Raw genomic sequence first — 18,885 nt, forward strand, 5'->3', positions numbered from 1 at the left:
TGGCTCCTGGGACCTCCTTCCCAGTGCCCTGAACCACCACCCGTAGTCCCCATGGGAATGTCTTGTCCATCACAGACGGCCTTTGGGAACTGTGAAGCTGCTTCTAATGCCTCCGCCCCCTCCCCAACCCTGCCACCATCAAAATGGAGTCCGAGTCTCTGAAAATTTGGGGCCCCAAGAGACCCTGGTCATTAGGGAAAATGAGTAAGTGAGTACAGGGCATTTTCTGCACGTGTTGGGGGAGACTGGATGGGTTCTCTGAGCATCCAGAACTGCAGCTGGCATCCTCCCAGTTCATGTCATCCAGTCACTGCTGCCGCTAAGTCGCTTCAGTCGTGTCCGACTCTTTGCGACCCCATAGACGGCAGCCCACCAGGCTCCGCCATCCCTGGGATTCTCCGGGCAAGAACACTGGAGTGGGTTGTCATTTCCTTCTCCACTCCCAGTCACTAGAGACGAGGAAAGAGGACGTGGCGAAATAAACAATTCTCCCCAGAAAACACCGCCCCACTCTTCAGACAGCTCTTCTCTAGGGAGGCTGAGATGGCAGACATTTTAACTTTCCACAGTTAAAATTTTTTTTTATTTTTATTTTTGGCTGTGCTGGGTCTCCCTTCCTTTTGCACAGGCTTTTCTCTGTTTGGGGCAAATGGGGTCTACTCTGTGTTTCGATGCACCGGCTTCTCTTACTGCTGAGCACAGACTCTAGGCATGCAGGCTTCAAGTAGTTGCAGCTTGCAGGCTCAGTAGTTGGGCCCCAGAGGTTTAGTTGCCCCTCTGCACGCGGAATCTTCCCAGATCAGGGATTGAACCCCTGTTCCTTGCATTGGCACGTGGATTCTTACCAAATCTGCCACAAAACAAAGGGAAGTCTTTGTTTTCACATGTGCACATTTCTGAACTCAGGGCATATCTGACAAATGATGCCCTTTCATAACTATTTGGCAGTACTTTCTCTACATAAAAGAACAGTAAAGTACTACAATTAAAGGCCTTCTACTCTATTAAGTGGAGTAGTTCAAAAGCTGGCTCTCATTGACTCAAGCAGATCACGTGCCTCTAGCTGGCCAATCACTGAGACTTTTGTTACACCTTAGTCAAGTGTGTCTCATTGGCCCAAGAAGATCACATGCCTCTGGCTGGCCAATCACTGTGGCTCTTGTTGTTAGGCCTTAATCAGGTGCTTCTTTGCTGTTAAGGGTTGGGGGTCTGCATCCCTTAAGCAGGAGGACCAGCAAAGGAATGGTGGTTTCCGAGAAGAAAGTCAAAGTGTTGTGGTCAGAAGAGAGACGGTGGATTCCAGGCAGAAAGAGACAACTGCTGTTTCGTTTTGAGATTCCGTAAGAATATGTCTGTGGAACAATGGAAGCCTAGTAAGTACTCAGTACTCTCATCTGCTATTATTATTTAGAATGTTGAGATGGTTCACCTGAACCTGTCAGGCTTTTAGACACAATTCCTAGTTTACAGAAAATTCCTAGGGTGGACGAACGGGTTGAAAGACATCACAAGAAACTACTCGGGCAAATCCAAATTGTTGAAGCTAAGCGGAGGGAACACAGGTGTTCTGGGGTGTGTTTTAGTTTTTGTTTTTTTAACTTTTCCATGTGTTTGGGAAAGAGCACATGGAAAACTTATTGAGTTACTTCACACCCTCTAGGATAGACATAATTGTAAACAGAAAATAGGAAGTGTTGGCGAGATTGTGGAGAAGTTGAAACTCGGGTATAACTATGTGGAAATAGTTGGGCGGGTCTTCCAGAAGGTAAACACTGAATTATTAGAAGACAAGGCAATTGCGGTTCTAGGTGATATAGACCCAAATGAACTGAAACCAGGGACTCAAACCAGTACTTGTATGTAGATGTTCATAGCAGTATTATTTATAATAGTTTCAGTTCAGTTCAGTCACTCAGTCGTGTCTGACTCTTTGCGACCCCATGAATCGCAGCATGCCAGGCCTCCCTGCCCATCACCATCTCCCAGAGTTCATTCAGTTTAAAAAATGGAGTGTCTGTTAGTAGACAGATATCTATTAGTAGACAAATGGATAAACAAAATTGGGTGCATCTATACAATAGAATACCGTTCACCTTAAAAAGGAAGTAACTACCTACACAAATACAAAGTTGTGTATTTGTAGCTACCTACAAATAGCTGTGAATGGAAGAGAAGTGAAAGGCAAAGGAGAAAAGGAAAGATATACCCATTTGAACGCAGAGTTCCAAAGAATAGCAAGGAGAGGTAAGAAAGCCTTCCTCAGCGATCAGTGCAAAGAAATAGAGGAAAACAATAGAATGGGAAAGACTAGAGATCTCTTCAAGAAAGTGAGAGATACCAAGGGAACATTTCATGCAAAGATGGGCTCAATAAAGGACAGAAATGGTATGGACCTAACAGAAGCAGAACATATTAGAAGAGGTGGCAAGAATACACAGAAGAACTGTACAAAAAAGATCGTCATGACCAAGATAATCACAGTGGTTGGATCACTCACCTAGAGCCAGACATCCTGGAATGTGAAGTCAAGTGGGCCTTAGGAAGCATCACTACGAACAGAGCTAGTGGAGGTGATGGAATTCCAGTTGAGCTATTTCAAATCCTGAAAGATGATGATGTGAAAGTGCTGCACTCAGTATGCCAGCAAATTTGGAAAACTCAGCAGTGGCCACAGGATGGGAAAAGGTCAGTTTTCATTCAAATCCCAAAGAAAGGCAATGCCAAAGAGTGCTCAAACAACCACACAATTGCACTCATCTCACACACTAGTAAAGTAATGCTCAAAATTCTCCAAGCCAGGCTTCAACAGTATGTGAACTGTGAACTTCCAGATGTTCAAGCTGGATTTAGAAAAGGCAGAGGAACCAGAGATCAAATGGCCAACATCTGCTGGATCATTGAAAAAGCAAGAGAGTTCCAGAAAAACATCTACTTTTGCTTTATTGACTATGCCAAAGCCTTTGTGTGGATCACAAATTGTGGAAATTTCTTCAAGAGATGGGAATACCAGACCACCTGACCTGCCTCTTAAGAAATTGTATGCAGGTCAGGAAGCAACAGTTAAAACTGGACATGGAACAATAGACTAGTTCCAAATAGGGAAAGGAGTACGTCAAGGCTGTATATTGTCACCCTGCTTATTTAACTTATATGGAGAGTACATCATGAGAAATGCTGGGCTGAGTGAAGCACAAGTTGGAATCAAGATTGATGGGAGAAATATCAATAACCTCAGATATGCAGATGACACCACCCTTATGGCAGAAAACAAAGAACTAAAGAGCCTCTTGATGAAAGTGAAAGGAGAGTGAAAAAGTTGGCTTAAAACTCAACATTCAGAGAACTAACACTATGGCATTTGGTCCCATCACTTCATGGGAAATACATGGGGAAACGGTGGAAACAGTGACAAACTTTATTTTGGGTGGCTCCAAAATCACTGCAGATGGTGACTGCAGCCATGAAATTAAAAGGTGCTTGCTCCTTGGAAGAAAAGTTATGACCAACGTAGACAACATATTAAAAAGCAGAGACATTATTTTGCCAACAAAAGTCCATTTAGTCAAAGCTGTGGTTTTTCCAGTAGTCATGTATGGATGTGAGAGTTGGACTATAAAGAAAGCTGAGCACCAAAGAATTAACACTTTTGAACTGTGGTACTGGAGAAGACTCTTGAGAGTCCCCTGGACTGCAAGGAGATCCAACCAGTCCATCCTAAAGGAAATCAGTCCTGATTATTCATTGGAAGGACTGAGGCTGAAGCTGAAACTCCAATACTTTGGCCACCTGAAGCGAGGAGCTGACTCATTGGAAAAGACCCTCATGTTGGGAAAGATTGAAGGCAGGAGAAGAAGGGGACGACAGAGGATGAGATGGTTGGATGGCATCACCGACTCAATGGACATAAGTTTGAGTACACTCCAGGAGTTGGTGATGGACAGGGAGGCCTGACGTGCTGCCGTCTATGGGGTCCCAGAGAGTCAGACACGACTGAGCGACTGAGCTGATTCTGTCCCGTTGATCCATATGTCTCTTTTTGTGCCAGTAGCACACTGTTTTGACTGGTAATGCATTATGGTATTGTTCGAAGTCTGGGAGGGTTATGCCTCCTGCTATTTTCTTTTTCCTCAGGATTGCTTTGGCAGTTCTGGGTATTTTATTGTTCTATATGAATTTTAGGATTATTTGTTCTAGTTCTATGAAAAATGCCACGGGTAGTTTGATCCGTATAACGTTAAATCTGTAGATTGCTTTGGGTTGTATGGTGATTTGAATAATATTCTTCCAAACCAAGAGTATGGGATATCTTTCCATTTCTTTGAATCATCTTTAATTTCTTTTATTGTAGTTCTCATTTAAGTCTTTCACTTCCTTGGTAAGGTTTATTCATAAGTATTTTCTTTTATGATGCAATAAAAACCATGAATACTTAAAACAACTAATCCAACTTGAAATTTCCTAGCAAGACAGGCTAGGCTTCCTGGGAATGGATTCCACAAGGAAGGAAATGCCAGCCAATGGGCGAGTCATGTCCCCTGCCAGAGCACGTCTCCTCTCGCTAGCACTGCGATCACACATGTTTCACAATCCCCACATCTGCTCTGCTAGTGGCTTCAAAGTGGGAGTACCGAAGACAGTCAGAACAACTTGCTGATGGAGAAAGAAACCGAATACAGACCTGGCATGCCGGGAAGTGGGGGTGGGGAATGACTTTATCATCATCATTCTGTTTCTCTCTCTTTAGAAGGTCAGGTTGGCTGTGTCAAGGAAAGCCCTAGAAGGTGGTAATTCTGCCTTTGACTTCAGCCGGTAGACTTGACATGCACTCCCCATGGTAGCTGGTTTGTGCTGAACCTGTCACTGCCTCTTCAAAACATTGCTGGTTGCCATGGGAACAGAGCAGCACTTACTGAAAGAGCTGCTGGAAATTTCAAGATGTCCAAAACTGTCCCTCTAATGTGTTTTTCTAAGACCTGATTTGAAAGAGAAACAATAGCACAACTTGGCAAAGAAGACAATGGAAGAGGAATGATAATAAGAGTGGCTTGACAGCGTTTGTGGATCCCAGCATGCTGTCTTGATTCTGCCCTTTAGAAATCAGTCCCAGGGAGATACTGGCTGAAGCAGATTCATGATCCACGGGCTCCTGAATTCAGACGTGGCTTTGTTATGGACAGCAAGCCTATTTGCTGTTTTCAGAGTTTAAATCTCCACAGGACAATGCAGCAACATAACTGGGAATACACTTGCTAAATGAGCCTCTTGCATGCCTGTCTACCTCCTACTCTCTGAGCTAAAAAAGAGCTCAGCAACTGGGATGATTATATATCTATTTTTTAAAGCCACTCTGTAAGGTGGTAACGTGAAATGAAAGATAATGCTTTTCTTTAACCGTTGTCAGGTTGGCATACCAGAAGATGAGATTTTTCTTTTCATCTCCTTTAATTAATTTTTCAAAAATAGATTCGAAAAAGAATTAGACAAATGAGAGTTTTTGAAATTTCTCTTATGATATAAAAACATGTCAACTGCATCCTCCTATTCTGGCCTTTGGGTTTTGTTTGGGTCGTTCAAAACCAGTGTCCTTGTTCCCTTGGTTTTTCCCATGATTCAAATCATAGAAAAACCTCTGCCTTCTCCATTTCACAAGTTGAAATTGCCACCTTTCCTTCCAGTTACCCGAGATAGAAACCTTGGAATCAACTTTAATTCCTTCTTCTCCATCAACCTCCATGTATTAGTCAGCTGAGGCTTTCATACAAAGCACCATACACTGGGTGGTTTAAGTAACAGAAAATTATTTTCCCATTAGTTCTGGAGTCTAGAAGTCCCAGATCAGAGTGCCAGCATGGTTGCATTCTGGTGAGCGTTCTCTTCCCGACTTATGGATAGGCACCTTCTTGCTCTGTTCTCACAGGCAGAGAGAGAGGAGGAGGGCTAGCTGTCTGGTGTCTCTTCTTATAAGAGCACTAATCCCATCATGAGGGGCCTGCCCTTGTGACTTCCTCTAAATCTAATTGCCTACCAAGACCCCCATCTCCAAATACCATCATGTTGGGGGTTAAGACTTCAACATATGAATTGAGGGGGCACGATGCAGTCCATAAGATCCCCATTTCCATCAGCCATCAAACCTTGTTCATTTTGCCTCCCAAATATCTACCAGGTTCTTTTTTCCCTCTCCATCACCACTGCCACCATCCTAGTTGAGATGCTTATCATCCCTTACTAAGATAATCGCAGCTGCCTCCTAGCTAATCTCTCTGCCCCCTAGAGTTGCCTTCTTGAAATCTACCTTCCATGTGGTAGCTTTGTTTTCTAAAAGAGACCAGGCATTATGGTCTGGAAGCCAGATATCATGAGAAGGCATAAGTATAAATGAGAATTCAAGAGGTGGATGGTACCGCTCAGAAGTGATGCTCTGCTTCCTGGAAAGCCCAGCTGCCATCACCCGTCTCCACGGCCCCCATTGCTGACTTTTTTGCCCCCCTCCACCTCTGCCCCCCACCACCTCCCGAGTGAGGCTGGAATCAGGCACACCGTCCACCGCACTTGCATGTAGGAGCCACAGCAGCTCTGGTACCCAGGTCCGCAGGCACACCAGCCTCGTGGAGACTGCACCTCCCATCACGTCTAGGCTTGGCTGAAGCTTCATGTAGCAGGACCTGGGATCTGATCTCCCCAGAAGCTTCTTTAGAGGCCTCGATGGAGACTCAAAGCCCCAAGGGATAAACTTTGACCAATGAGCATCCAGAGCCAGGAGACAATTCCCATTGCTTCCCCTCTCCAGCGAACTGGCTGAGGCCCAGGGTTTCTGTGCTGCCTGTTCCCAGCTGTCCCCGGTGACAGACCACCTGGCTGGGCTTCCCTCAGCCCCTTGTGCTTGCTTCATCTCCTTCCTGGGCTCCTGGGCCACCCTCTCACGTTCACCTGACTGCCCCCGGATCACTGCCTCCATATCTGCTTCCCTCCCTTCCCACCATCCTGGCCCTGCAAGCAAGGTCAAAGTCAGGTACCTCTTTTCTCTGCTTACACAGAAATCTGAATTACTGAAGCAATTAGCTTTACTGACTGCTCCCTCGTCGCTTTCCTCTACTAGACTGTGACCTCCGCTGAGAGCAGGGGCCATGCTTTTTTCATCTTTGTAATCCCCAGCACCTAGCGCCGTGCCCGGAGCCCTCAACAGTGAGGACTGACTACACTGACGCATCCACTGATGGTCACGCTATGAGGCCTGGCGTAGTGAACGGGGTTTCTACAGACTTGGCAATGAAGGAGGGCAGCCCTGGACATAGAGACGACCTGTGAAAATACCAATGCCAGAGGAGAGGGGATGAGTGTGGCCAGGTTGGTTGGGGCTCCCTTGGAAGGACTTGACAACCAAGCCAATGAATCTGCATATCTTTTCCATGGGTACATCATGAGGCTTTGAAACCAGGGATTTTTTGAAAGTGAAAAAGTTGCTCAGTCGTGTCCGACTCTTTGCAACTGTATGGACTATATAGTCCCATGGAACTCTCCAGGCCAGGATACTGGAGTGGGTAGCCTTTCCCTTCTCCAGGGAGTCTTCCCAACCCAGGGATCAAATCCAGGTCTCCCACATTGCAGGCAGATTCTTTACCAGCTGAGGCACCAGGGAAGCCCAAGAATAACTGGAGTGGGTAGCCTATCTCTTCTCCAGTGGATCCTCCCAACCCAGGAATTGCACCGGAGTCTCCTGCATTGCAGGTGGATTCTTTACCAGCTGAGCTATCAGGGAAGCTCAGAAGTTGCTTTAGAAAGCCGAAATTGTCAGTGATATACGAGGTGAATGGATGGGGGGATACTGACTGGGGAATGGTGAAGCTGGGAATTGCCACAGTAACCAAGAGAATGGGGAAGTGGGATGCTGGTGGGAGAGATGGTGGGGGCCGTGTCCACCGGCTGCAGCAAGCACTTGGGAGTGGAAGGAAATCAGAGTTGGCTTCTAATATTCAAAACAAGGGTGCTGGGGGCGGGGGGGGCGGTGGGGGCCAGCGATGGAGATAGGAGCCAGGAGGGGTCTTTGGTTTGGGGTTGGGAGGAAAAACTGAAGGAGTGTCGGAAGCATGTTCATGAAAGATCAGACTATTTGGTGCAACACACACACACACACACACATGCATGCATGTATACATACATACATACATCACCCCCACCAGCAACAACTGACGGCCAGGCATGGTGGCCCTTTCATTATTTTTGCTGTTGCTTTTATCATGAGCAATGGGCACAGAAGTAAAATAACATTTCCACAAATGCAGAGGGCCAGAGCCATCTGTCCTGCCGATTTCTGCTGTCAGTGGAAGGTGAGTCAGCAGAGGTGAAGGTATTAGCGCCCCGTTTGTTCTGCCTGCAAAGTTCCAGCTCTCTGCATCCACCGAAAGATTCACACTGTGGGCATATTTTTCTTAAGGCTAAATGATTAAATTCCTTTAGGGACAGATCACGTTATCAGGGCAGGAAAGAAAGCCAAAGAGTAGGGAAGAAACAGTGAAAGTTACATAACAATTGGAAAATTCCTCTTCTACCAAGTCGCAGGTCCTCTGGAAAGGAAGGTGCTCAGAGGCTGCACAGCTAAGAAGCTGCTCTTGTTATCGCCCTTATCATCATTTTCACGTCCCAGGCGCTTGGGCACTGCCTGGCCGTGGCTGCTAATTGGCCACTGAGGTAAGAGCATTCACGGAGCATCCTCTCAGACAGCTGGCAGTCAGGGAAAGACGGAAGCCTGTCCTCCAAGCGTGCTCTCTACCATGGGCAGATCAGACACAGAAATTCACTGAGAAATAAGATCCCAGAAGCCATGAAGTACTGAATAGCAAACAGCTAAAGGTGAAAATAACTAATTTTCATAGTGTGCCGGCAAGTAGAATTCATAGGAAGGAGTGTTTGGGGAGCCCAGGAGCATCATTTGGGAATGGAACCATCTGGAGAAAGCTCTTGCTGCTGCTGCTTCAAGATACTCTGGGTGGGCTTCCCCAAGGTGATGGATCAAGATTTGTATATAGAAGAGCTGTTTAAGGCGAGAGCCTGGATAGCACAAAGTGATTCTGAGATGAGTTCAGGGAAGATTGTTCCAGGAGGGGGAGAGATGGGAGGAAATCCAGCAGCTTCTAAGGCAAGTCCAGGCTTTCTCAGTGGGGCCCTCAAAACATCTGAGGTCCTCAGAACAGTCTGAAGAGCTGGTGAATGCAGACCCCCCAGACTGAGCTGATCAGGCACAGGGCCAAACAATCCCCATTTGAACCCAGCCCCAGTGATCCTGAGACATCCTAAGTTTGGGAACCATGGCAAATCTATCTCCAGGGTCCTCCCATCCCCACCCATCTCCTTGATGGCTCTCATGTATTCAGTCACATACATATTCACATGTAAGTACCAAGTCTCTGCAGTGTGCCAAGCTCCGTTCTAGGAGCTGGAGATGCAGGAGAGGACAAGAGAGACCAAGTGTCCCTGCCCTTCTGGAGCTTGTATCCTAGTGGAGGAGCCAAACCAATAAATAGACAGTGAATATGCAATATGGTGGTAAGCACTGCGGGGAAGCTAGGCAGGGCATCAACTCAAGGGCTGTTGTATGTCCCAGGCCAAGGAGGTCCTCTTTGAGCAAAAACCCAATCCTTCTAACTGCCCTGAGGCTGCTGGCTGGTTTGCCCATTCCCCAAGTTCTTCTTCATCCCTCAAGTTCATTCATTGGCCGGTATGAAGGCGTCCTTCTTGTATGCCAGGTAGATCTCTCCAGCACCCGCTGCCCAGCCTCATCAGGGTTGTTCACTGCTATTCTCAGCAGGTCCCATGGTTTTTCACAGCCCTTTCTGATCCCCCAAGTCTCTTCCATGTCCCCCCTACCCCCTGTACTTCCAATCCATCGCTCTGAATTTCCAATTTCTCAAATCAACACGGTGCTCCAAGCATCACACTCTGTAGGACACAGCCTTTAGAAGGCTGGCAAGGGCTCCATGCTGGCTGAAGCTCTTGAGGAGTACTGGAGTCTGTGAAGGGCAATGAACTGTGTGATCACAGCAACTCCTCTTGTGGTTAAGCGAGATCCTGAGGGCAGCAGCCTGGATGAAAAGGGTTGAAATGTGGGAATAAGAAGGCTGGGGGCAGGAGGACGCTGATATTTTGGATCTCCCCTAAAGCTGACCGTATAAGGGATTCATGTCACCCCACTGAGTCCTTAGCCATACCATGAGGTTGGTAGTTAGCCTGTCAGGTGGACATCTGAGGCTCAGGGAGTTCGGGTAACCCCTGTCTAAGGCCACACAGCCAGTGATGGATGGAGTTGGGCGTTCAAACCTGGATCTGAGTCTAAAGCTCCTTGCTTTTCCCACCAAGTGCAGTGAGTTTGTAAAGGAAAAAAAAAAAAAAAAAATTCCCAACAGTGCATCTCAGGTTAAGAAAAACCATGACAACTTTGCCATCTGAAGACTCCAAGGAACTTGGAATACACAGCCCTGCAGTTCTAGGGAGGGCGTATGTGTCGACCAGTAGGTTGAGTTGATGACATGTCGTGACCCAGCCACCCTCCCACACCACCATGGAATCAGCTAGATAGAATCTGGTAGGGCTGTTAAATGACTACCTCAGACAGGTAGAAGCAAGGGGGAAATGTAGAGCAAAAGACAGCAAAATAGAAGCTTGCAAAAAAAAAAACCCTCAACTAAACCCCCATGCATCTGGTTCGGGCTGTTGCAAATTCCCAGATGCATGAAAACCAAACTCGTTAATAAGAAATGCAAAGATGACTTAGGTCTGAGGAGCCACCTTAGGCTTATTTACTGAGCAGGAGCCTGTAACAGTGACCCAGGTGGTTTCCAGCTGTGTCTCTACACGCTCACCTGCTCCCTCTAGGAACCTGACCTGAGACGAGACTTCTGCTGTCTGGACTCTCCCAACAAGCTGCTCTGCCCTGAAATCCAGGACATCCGGGTGACCTGCAGTGTGCAGAGGCAGCTGGCCAAGCAAGGAAGCTGACGCCAGGTCCCAGGGCCCCTCCCTGGAGGGAGCAGAGGCCTCTCGGGTTGCAGCTGCAGAAAGAGGGAGGAGCCTGGGGGGCCGGGATGGAGGCAGCGGTTTGGACATCACCTCTGTGAGTCATGCCCCGGGCAGCATTTTACAGGAGTTGCAGATTCCAGTAAGATCAGATCAGGGCCATCTCTCGAGGGACTCCCGACCAATCGAATGTGCCTCTCGGCAGTTCTGAGTCCGCATCCAAGTAGCTTATCTTCCAAACCAGATCCTGAAATTTTTTTTATTGCTTGCATCCCTGGGCTTCCTGGAACCAGGAGGCGTTTCTGCCCTGAAGTTGGAGACGTCTGGCCATAGATAGCCCTTGTCGGCAGACCCTGAGCCTGAGCCTAGCTCCTCATCTACGCTGGGATGTGGTTTCCTTTTCCTGGAGGGTGCACTGGGTATCTTTTGACCCACCTCTCCTCTTCCCCTGCTGTTGGCACCACCCTGACTTACCCTGATCTACAAGGACCAGTAACCAAGACTCATTCAAGAACCTGCGTGGTGTTGAGCAGAACCCAGGTCAGGCCACTTAGAATAAAACCCAAGCTCCTTCCCAGGGCTTAAAAGATTTGAGCCTGCTCTCTCTCCAAACCCCTCTCCTTCCACACTCTCCCTCCCTTCCCCCAGCCACGTGGGCTTCCTGCCATTTCTTTCTTTCTTTGAGTGTCATCGCTTTACCATGTTGTGTTAATTTCTGCTGTACGGTGAAGTGAAGTCAGCCATATGCATAAAACATCCCCTCCCTCCTGCTCCTCCCTGCCACCCCCACCCCCCACATATCTAGGTCATCACAGAGCACCCAGCTGAGCTTCCTGAACTTTATAGCAAGTTCCCACCAGCTATCTACTTTACACATGTCAATCTGAATTTCCCAATTCGTCCCACCCTGTGTCCACTTGTAAACATGCCCAGATTGTTCACACTTGTAAGCCTTTTGCACTCACTGTTCCTTCCTCCTCTCTGCCGGCTCCAAAGCTTGTCAAGTTTAATCCTCACTCCTGCAAGTTCTCAGAGGCAGAAATTCATTTTTTAAAGGTTTTTTTTTTTTTTTTTTTTGCATCGCTGTGTTCCGGGCTACGGAACATGTCAGGTAACATAAACAAGGAAGGAGGCCAAGGCTAATAAAAATCATTCAGCTCTCTCGGTCTGGCTTTTGTTTTTCCACTTTTGACAGAGACATGAAAGCAGGGACTAGTTCTTAGTATAAAAACACACACAGTGCAGAGACAGTGATGGGAGCAAGTGACTGTCCTCCTTGGTCCTGGGAGCGGCGACACTGGGGGGTGCCTGCAGCAAGCCTCCTACCAGCCTGTTTGCTGTTTTGCTGAAATCTGGCCCCATGTGTCCAGAAATCGCCGGTTTTTTTCAAAATAAGCTGGAAGTCCAGGTTTGCACGTGGTGTCTCCTAATTTTTTAAAGTTGACAATTTTTTAAATTGAAGTGTAGTTGTTTACAATGTTCTGTTTGTGGTGTACAACAAAGCGATTTATACACACACACACACACTTTTTCAGATTCTTCTCCATTATGGGTTATTACAGGATATTGAGTATAGCTCCCTGTGTTATAAAGTAGGTCTTGTTTATCTGTTTTATGGGCGGTAGTGTGTATCTGTTCCTCTCAAACTCCTAGTTTATCCTTCCCCTTTGGGAACTCTTCAGTTTGCTTTCTATGTCTGTGAGTCTGGTAAATAAGTTCATTTGTATCATATTTTAGATTCCACGTTGTATCATGTTTTAGATTCCGTTGTACGGTTATTTGTCTTCCTCTGTCTTACTGACTTAGGATGATAATGTCTGGGTCCATCCATGTAGCTGCAGTTGACATTATTCCATTCATTTTGTGGCTGATTAACATTCCATTGTGTGAGTGTGTATGTAGCACATCTTCTTTATCCATTCATCTGTTGATGGACATTTACGCTGCTTCTCTGTCTTAGCTGTTGTGAATAGTGCGGCTGTGAACACTGGGGTGCATGTTCCTTTTCGAATTAGAGTTTTGTCAGGATATGTGCCCAGGAGAGAAACTGCCGGATCATGGGATAGCTCTGAGTTCAATTTTTTAAGGAGCCTTCACACTGTTCTCCACAGTGGCTGCACCAATTTACATTCCCACTAGCGATGTGGGAGGGCTTCCGTTTTCTCTGTGCCCTCTCCAGCATTTATTCTTGACAAGACTTTTTGATGATGGTCATTCTGACCAGTGTGACATGATACCTCATTGTAGTTTTGATTTCTCTAATTACGAGCAATACTGAGCATCTTTTCACGGGCCCGTTGGCCATCTGTATGTCTTCTTTGGAGAAGTGTCTATTTAGGTCTTCTGTCTTCAGATTGACAATTTTTAAAAGCCCCATGCAGGCCACACTGAACGTACCTTTGTGCTGGATTTAACCCAGAAGCCACCAGTACTCGATCACTGCTGAGTGTTCAGTGGACACAGCAGAGTGTATGTTCAATAATTCTGTGCTGAATAGTCTTCTCAGGTGACTTCTCAGAGCTTGGAAGTAGCTGATGGGCAGTACGGCTTCCTACTGTTGGGAATGTAGAAAAGTGGGCTCCGAACAAGAAGCTGCTTCTCCATTCTAGCTGGGAGCTTTAAGATGTGTCTGCTGCTGAGCTCAGAGGCAGCCTGGATGAAATTCCACAAAGATAAGATTTCTCTACCACTTGGTCTGAGGCTGCTGCAGGTCTGTAGGCATTGGTCTGGCTGTGCCTATTGTTTTGATAGTCTGTATCCATTCTGATGGTTGCTGCCATGGTGTGCTGGTTGTTAAATAATTTTAATATCAACCCCCACTGGGTGCAGAAATGGAAGCCTATGTTGATCACAGTTGATGACCACCAAGAAGGGCTCTTAAAGGTGGGAAAGGGAGCAAAACCCATTGAAGTCCATTTAGAGGTTGAAGTCTGTTCCAGGTTGGGTAGAGTGGCTGGTTCTCTTAAAGAGTTTATGAACCCGGTCATGCTTCTTATGTCTGTCTTTCCATCACAGAGACTGGTAGGTTCTCATGCCTACCCTTCAAAGCCTCTGGAGATGGGGGAATGACTGGAGTGGTCCAGATGAAGGCAGTGAGCTAGCTCAAGGACGGGGTGACCCAGTGGAAGACAGTGGCGGAAACAGGTGTTGGCTTTGTGAAGAAATTCTGATGAATTCACTGGAAGTCCAGTGTCTACGGCAAGCTCTCCTGGGCTTCACGAGCAGCAGGCTCACATCTGCTTCTCCCTCTTTGCATTGTAAGCAGGAAGTTCACCGTCTGTTCAGACACAAAGGAGATGTTAGCAGCACTTTATTGGATCTGCTCAAGGTGATTTAGATGTGTTCTTGAAGCCCATTAGGCATTTGATGAAACGGAAGTGTGGCTTTGCTTTCTGGGCAGATAAGAGTTACTCCTCCGTATATGCTCCCCAACCAGAGTGTATCATCCAGTGTGATCAAGCTGTTTGGGGAGATGCAAATGCATTCCCTATAAGATTTCTGCCTCAGGCTTATCCTGATAGTGTCCACAGCAAAGCCTTGTAGCTTTGTTTTTTTCACTGAAGTACAGTTGATTTACAATGTTGTGTGAATTTCTGCTCTACAGCAGAATGATTGTTTTACATATATATTCTTTTTTCCTATGCTTTTCCATTATGGCTTATCACAGGATATTTATTGAATCTAGTTCCTTGTGTTACACAGTAGGGCCTTTCTCTTCATCCATCCTGCGTGTACGAGTTTTCATCTGCTAACCTCGAACTCCCAATCTTTCCTCCCAACCCTGCTCCCAGTACTTCCTACCTTTTATTTGGGGTAGCGGAGAAGGCGATGGCATCCCACTCCAGTACTCTCGCCTGGAAAATCCCATGGACGGAGGAGCCTGGTAGGCTGCACCCCTTGGGGTCACGAAGAGTCGGACACGACTGAGTGACTTCCCTTTCACTTTTCACTTTCATGCATTGGAGAAGGAAATGGCAACCCACTCCAGTGTTCTTGCCTGGAGAATCCCAGGGACGGGGGAGCCTGGTGGGCTGCCGTCTATGGGGTCCCACGGAGTCGGACATGACTGAAGCGACTTAGCAGCAGCAGCAGCAGCAGCAGGGCAATGGTTTACAAACTTATTTTAGTCTTAGGATCTTTTGGTGCCCAAAAATGGAAGCTAATGAAAAGCCAGCTGCTCAGAGGCAAGTAACTAAGACACCCTGGGCACGTGCCTGTCACCCACTCCCTTCGGCCCCTCTTCTGGCCCTTACTGGGTTACTAGGAACCTCCAAGCTGAAACAGTTGAAATAGCTGTTCTGGAAAATCTCCCAGTAGCTCAGGTAATTTTGGAAACTTGCAACCCAAACATTTAAAAGCAAAGTTTGTTTCACCTAATCAGATTGCCTCCTTATAATTTATAATTGTACAACAGTTTAAACATTCATAGGGAATGACAGGACATTTATGGACCCACCCCTCACTTTTAGAAAATTTAACATTTTGCTTTGTTGCTTTGGTTTTTGTGGTGTTCAGTCGCTAAGTCATATTAGACTCTTTGCGATCCCTGTCCTTCACTCTCTCCTGTTGTTTGCTCAAACTCATGTCCCTTGAGTTGGTGATGCTATCCAAACATCTCATCCTCTGTTGCGCCCTTCTCCTCCTGCATTCAGTCTTTCCCAGCATCAGGATCTTTTCCAATGAGTTGGCCTTCAGCTTCAGCATCAGTCTCCAGGCAAGAATACTGGAGTGGGTTGCCATGCCCTCCTCCAGGGGATCTTCCCGACCCAGGGATTGAACCCTCTCATGTCCCTTGCGTTGGCAGGTAGGTTCTTTACCACTAGCACCACCTGGGAAGGCCTTGGTTTTTATAAAGGAATAACATTAAAAATGCTGTTGAAGCCCTTCTCACCATTTACCCTCTCCCCCAGTCCCTCTCCTCTCCTCTCCTCCTCTGTACTCCCTCCTCAGAAGTAACTCCCCCTCAATTTGCATTAATTGTCCCCATGCAAGATTTTTACTATTAATACATATATTAATATATATATTTTCTGTGAACACTAATGTGTATCTATGCATGCATATATAACATATAAAATATATGTATGTTTCCTAAACAGCCTTCTTTGCATGAGTTCACACTTAGCATCTCTATCATCCTATGCATACTATCTACAATTTCCTTTTCCAGCTCAACTTTATATTTTGGAGATTTATCCATGGTGAAACATTGAGCTCTGTCTCGAGCACTTTAACTGCTGCATCATATTTGTTTGTATGAATTTCTGTGTGCACTTTCCTCCCGTGAATGCTTGCCACCTCCAGTTTTTCACAAAATGTTGCAGTGTACATTCCTGTACACGTCCCACCCTGAACACTTCTCTAGTGGGTAGGCTTTCAAGCTGACCTGACTGCCACCAGCTATCCGAAATTCATGTTATGCTGAGACCCAGTGCAACACTCACATGTACACAGATACACAGTACTCTTAGGACGCTTTCCAAAAAAAAAACACTGTCTTAGCTAAAAAACAAAAGACAACTGTCTTAGCTATTTTATCATTTAAACTGCGGTCATGACTCACTGTATAAATTCCGCAACCACCAGTGGAAACCTCCGTTTCAAAATCAGTGCCCTGGAGCGTATATATACCAGGAAGGAGCGTGGCAGGAGCATGCCAGCCCTGGGGGCTGTGCACACCTTCAGAGTTTCCGACAGAGGGCCAAGTGGGCGTGCAAATGTGCGCTCCACCGGCAGTATACAAGAGCACCGTTGCTGTACAGCCTCACCAGTACTTGGCACCAGCTGGCCTTTTTTTTGACCAGCATGATGAAAGCAGAGCAGTGTCTCATTGTGGTTTTAATTTGTCTTTCCCTCATGAGCAGAGGGCATGCTCGACCTTCCCAGTTGGTTATTGGCTGCTTGTGTTTCCTCTTGTGTGACTTGCCTGCTCGTATCCCTGGCTTATCTTTTATTAGGTAATTTCATTTTGTCTTCAGCTTTCTTGGCCCTTTGCTTTTTTTTCCTCTATAAACTTTTTAAGATCAGTTTATCTTGTTGCACAAAAAAATAGGGGGACTGTCATAAAAACTGATTTAAATTGTATAGATCATTCGGGGAAGCTGACAGTTTTATGGTGTCATCTCTTTGGTATCCATGAATTTGTGCATACGTTGTCATTATTCATGATTTATTCTGTGCCCTTCAATACTTTTATTTCACTTTTTTATCTTCCCCAATCTAGTTAAATTCATTCCTGAGTTCTTTACAGTTTTGTTGCTACTATGAATAATTTTTCCCCCCCAATACCTCCTATTTCTTTTTCTTGCCTTATTGCACTGGTGAGAAGGCCCAGTACAGTGTTGGGTAGGAGTGATGAGAGTGAACCTCTGTGTCTTTTCTTTTTTAAAAGTTAAAATACTTGTGTATATTTGCAAATGCATAGCATTTGCCTGGGAAAAAAGGGGCCTTTGTTGCTGTATGCGGGCTTTCTCTAGTTGCAGGAACCGGGAGCTACTCTCTGGTTCCAGGGACTTCTCGTTACGGTGGCTTCTTTTGTGGCCCTTGGACTCTGGAGCGTTGGTTCAGTACTGGCGGCACACAGGCCTGAGCTGCCCTGCAGCTTGTGGGATCTTCCTGGACCAGGATCAGACCTATGTCCCCTGCTTTGGCAGGCAGATTCTTAACCACTGGACCACCAGGGAAGTCCTGTTATTTCAGGTTTTAAAAAGGAGAAGATACTAGGGTTTTCTTCCAGTGCTTCTGTCCTCGCTTTACATAAATATGTGTATGTGTCCACAGACACCATGAGGTTTTGTGTTGTATTTGTGTGTATTATGTCAATGAAATTATACTGCTTATTTAATTCTTATTTTGGCTTTATCATTTTTTCAGGAGCTTTATATTTTCATACATACATGTAGCTCTTTTCAATAGCTACACAGTGTTATATAACCTGAAAATATAACTGTTCCTTTAGGATTTTTCTAGGGTACATATAGAGCGGTGAAATTACTGGTTCTTAGGGTATACATATTTGTTGCAGCAAATGCTACCAAATTGCTCTATAAAGTGACTATACCCGTTTGTTTCATGCACCAATCAAGTATTTGTTGAGGGTCTACATATCCCCCTACTGACTTGCTGTGACCTTGATTGAGCAAGGCATGTTTTCTGTCTGGACCCCTAGTGACTCCATCTATAGGAGGAGGGAGCTGGGTGGACCCCACAAGTGCACGAGATGGCATAATGATAGGGTATGCAGCCTGAGAGTGGGTCGGGAATGACTGCCCTGGAGACGACAGGGAGAGGAGGAGGGGTGCTGGTGACAGCCAGGCTGAAGACAGGCAATTTACGTGCACTTGGCCTTCATCTCAACTCCTCCATTAGTGCAGTGACAATTCCTCTGGAGCTTTCACCCAAAAGCCCCCTTTGGAAGGCCTGATACCCTTTTCCGTGGGGGAATTCACCTTCCAGGATCTCCCAGAGGAAAGAATGGCAAGCAGGGTTAGCAGAATGTGTGTATGGTAATGTCGCCACTGAACAAATAAATACTCTTAACAAATACAGAGCTATATAATTGCACTGGTCAAAGATAATTATGAGATTTATAGACCATATTAATTCATAATGTACTACAGATGGTGTGGTCCAGCAATGGAACACACATTTACAACTATGAAGAAATAGTTTTCTTTTTCACCCTTGTCAGGGTGATGCAGTGACTGAATATATGTGTCTTTGGAGAAGTCTAAATTTGAGCAACTTTCTGAATGTGAGAGGCACCAAATACCCTCCTATCTTCTTCTCCACCCTACCCAGGCTCAACCATTGCGAGTCTGGCAGTGAAAAGATACAACATGTTTAATGTTTCTAAATCTGATACCCGTGTCGATT

At 46.1% G+C, this 18,885-nt stretch overlaps 1 protein-coding gene across 1 annotated transcript in view; it reads left to right on the forward strand.

Moving 5' to 3' along the window:
• Positions 1 to 1,202: 1,202 nt before the first annotated feature.
• Positions 1,203 to 18,885, forward strand: part of ASPHD2 (aspartate beta-hydroxylase domain containing 2) — a 32,538-nt gene continuing 14,855 nt past the window's right edge. The window contains exon 1 of the mRNA XM_061385212.1: positions 1,203 to 1,373. The gene's annotated coding sequence lies outside the window, so the exon portion shown is untranslated. The remainder of the gene's footprint in view (positions 1,374 to 18,885) is intronic.

Source organism: Bos javanicus, chromosome 17 (genome assembly GCF_032452875.1).
Source record: "Bos javanicus breed banteng chromosome 17, ARS-OSU_banteng_1.0, whole genome shotgun sequence".
Taxonomy (NCBI): domain Eukaryota; kingdom Metazoa; phylum Chordata; class Mammalia; order Artiodactyla; family Bovidae; genus Bos; species Bos javanicus.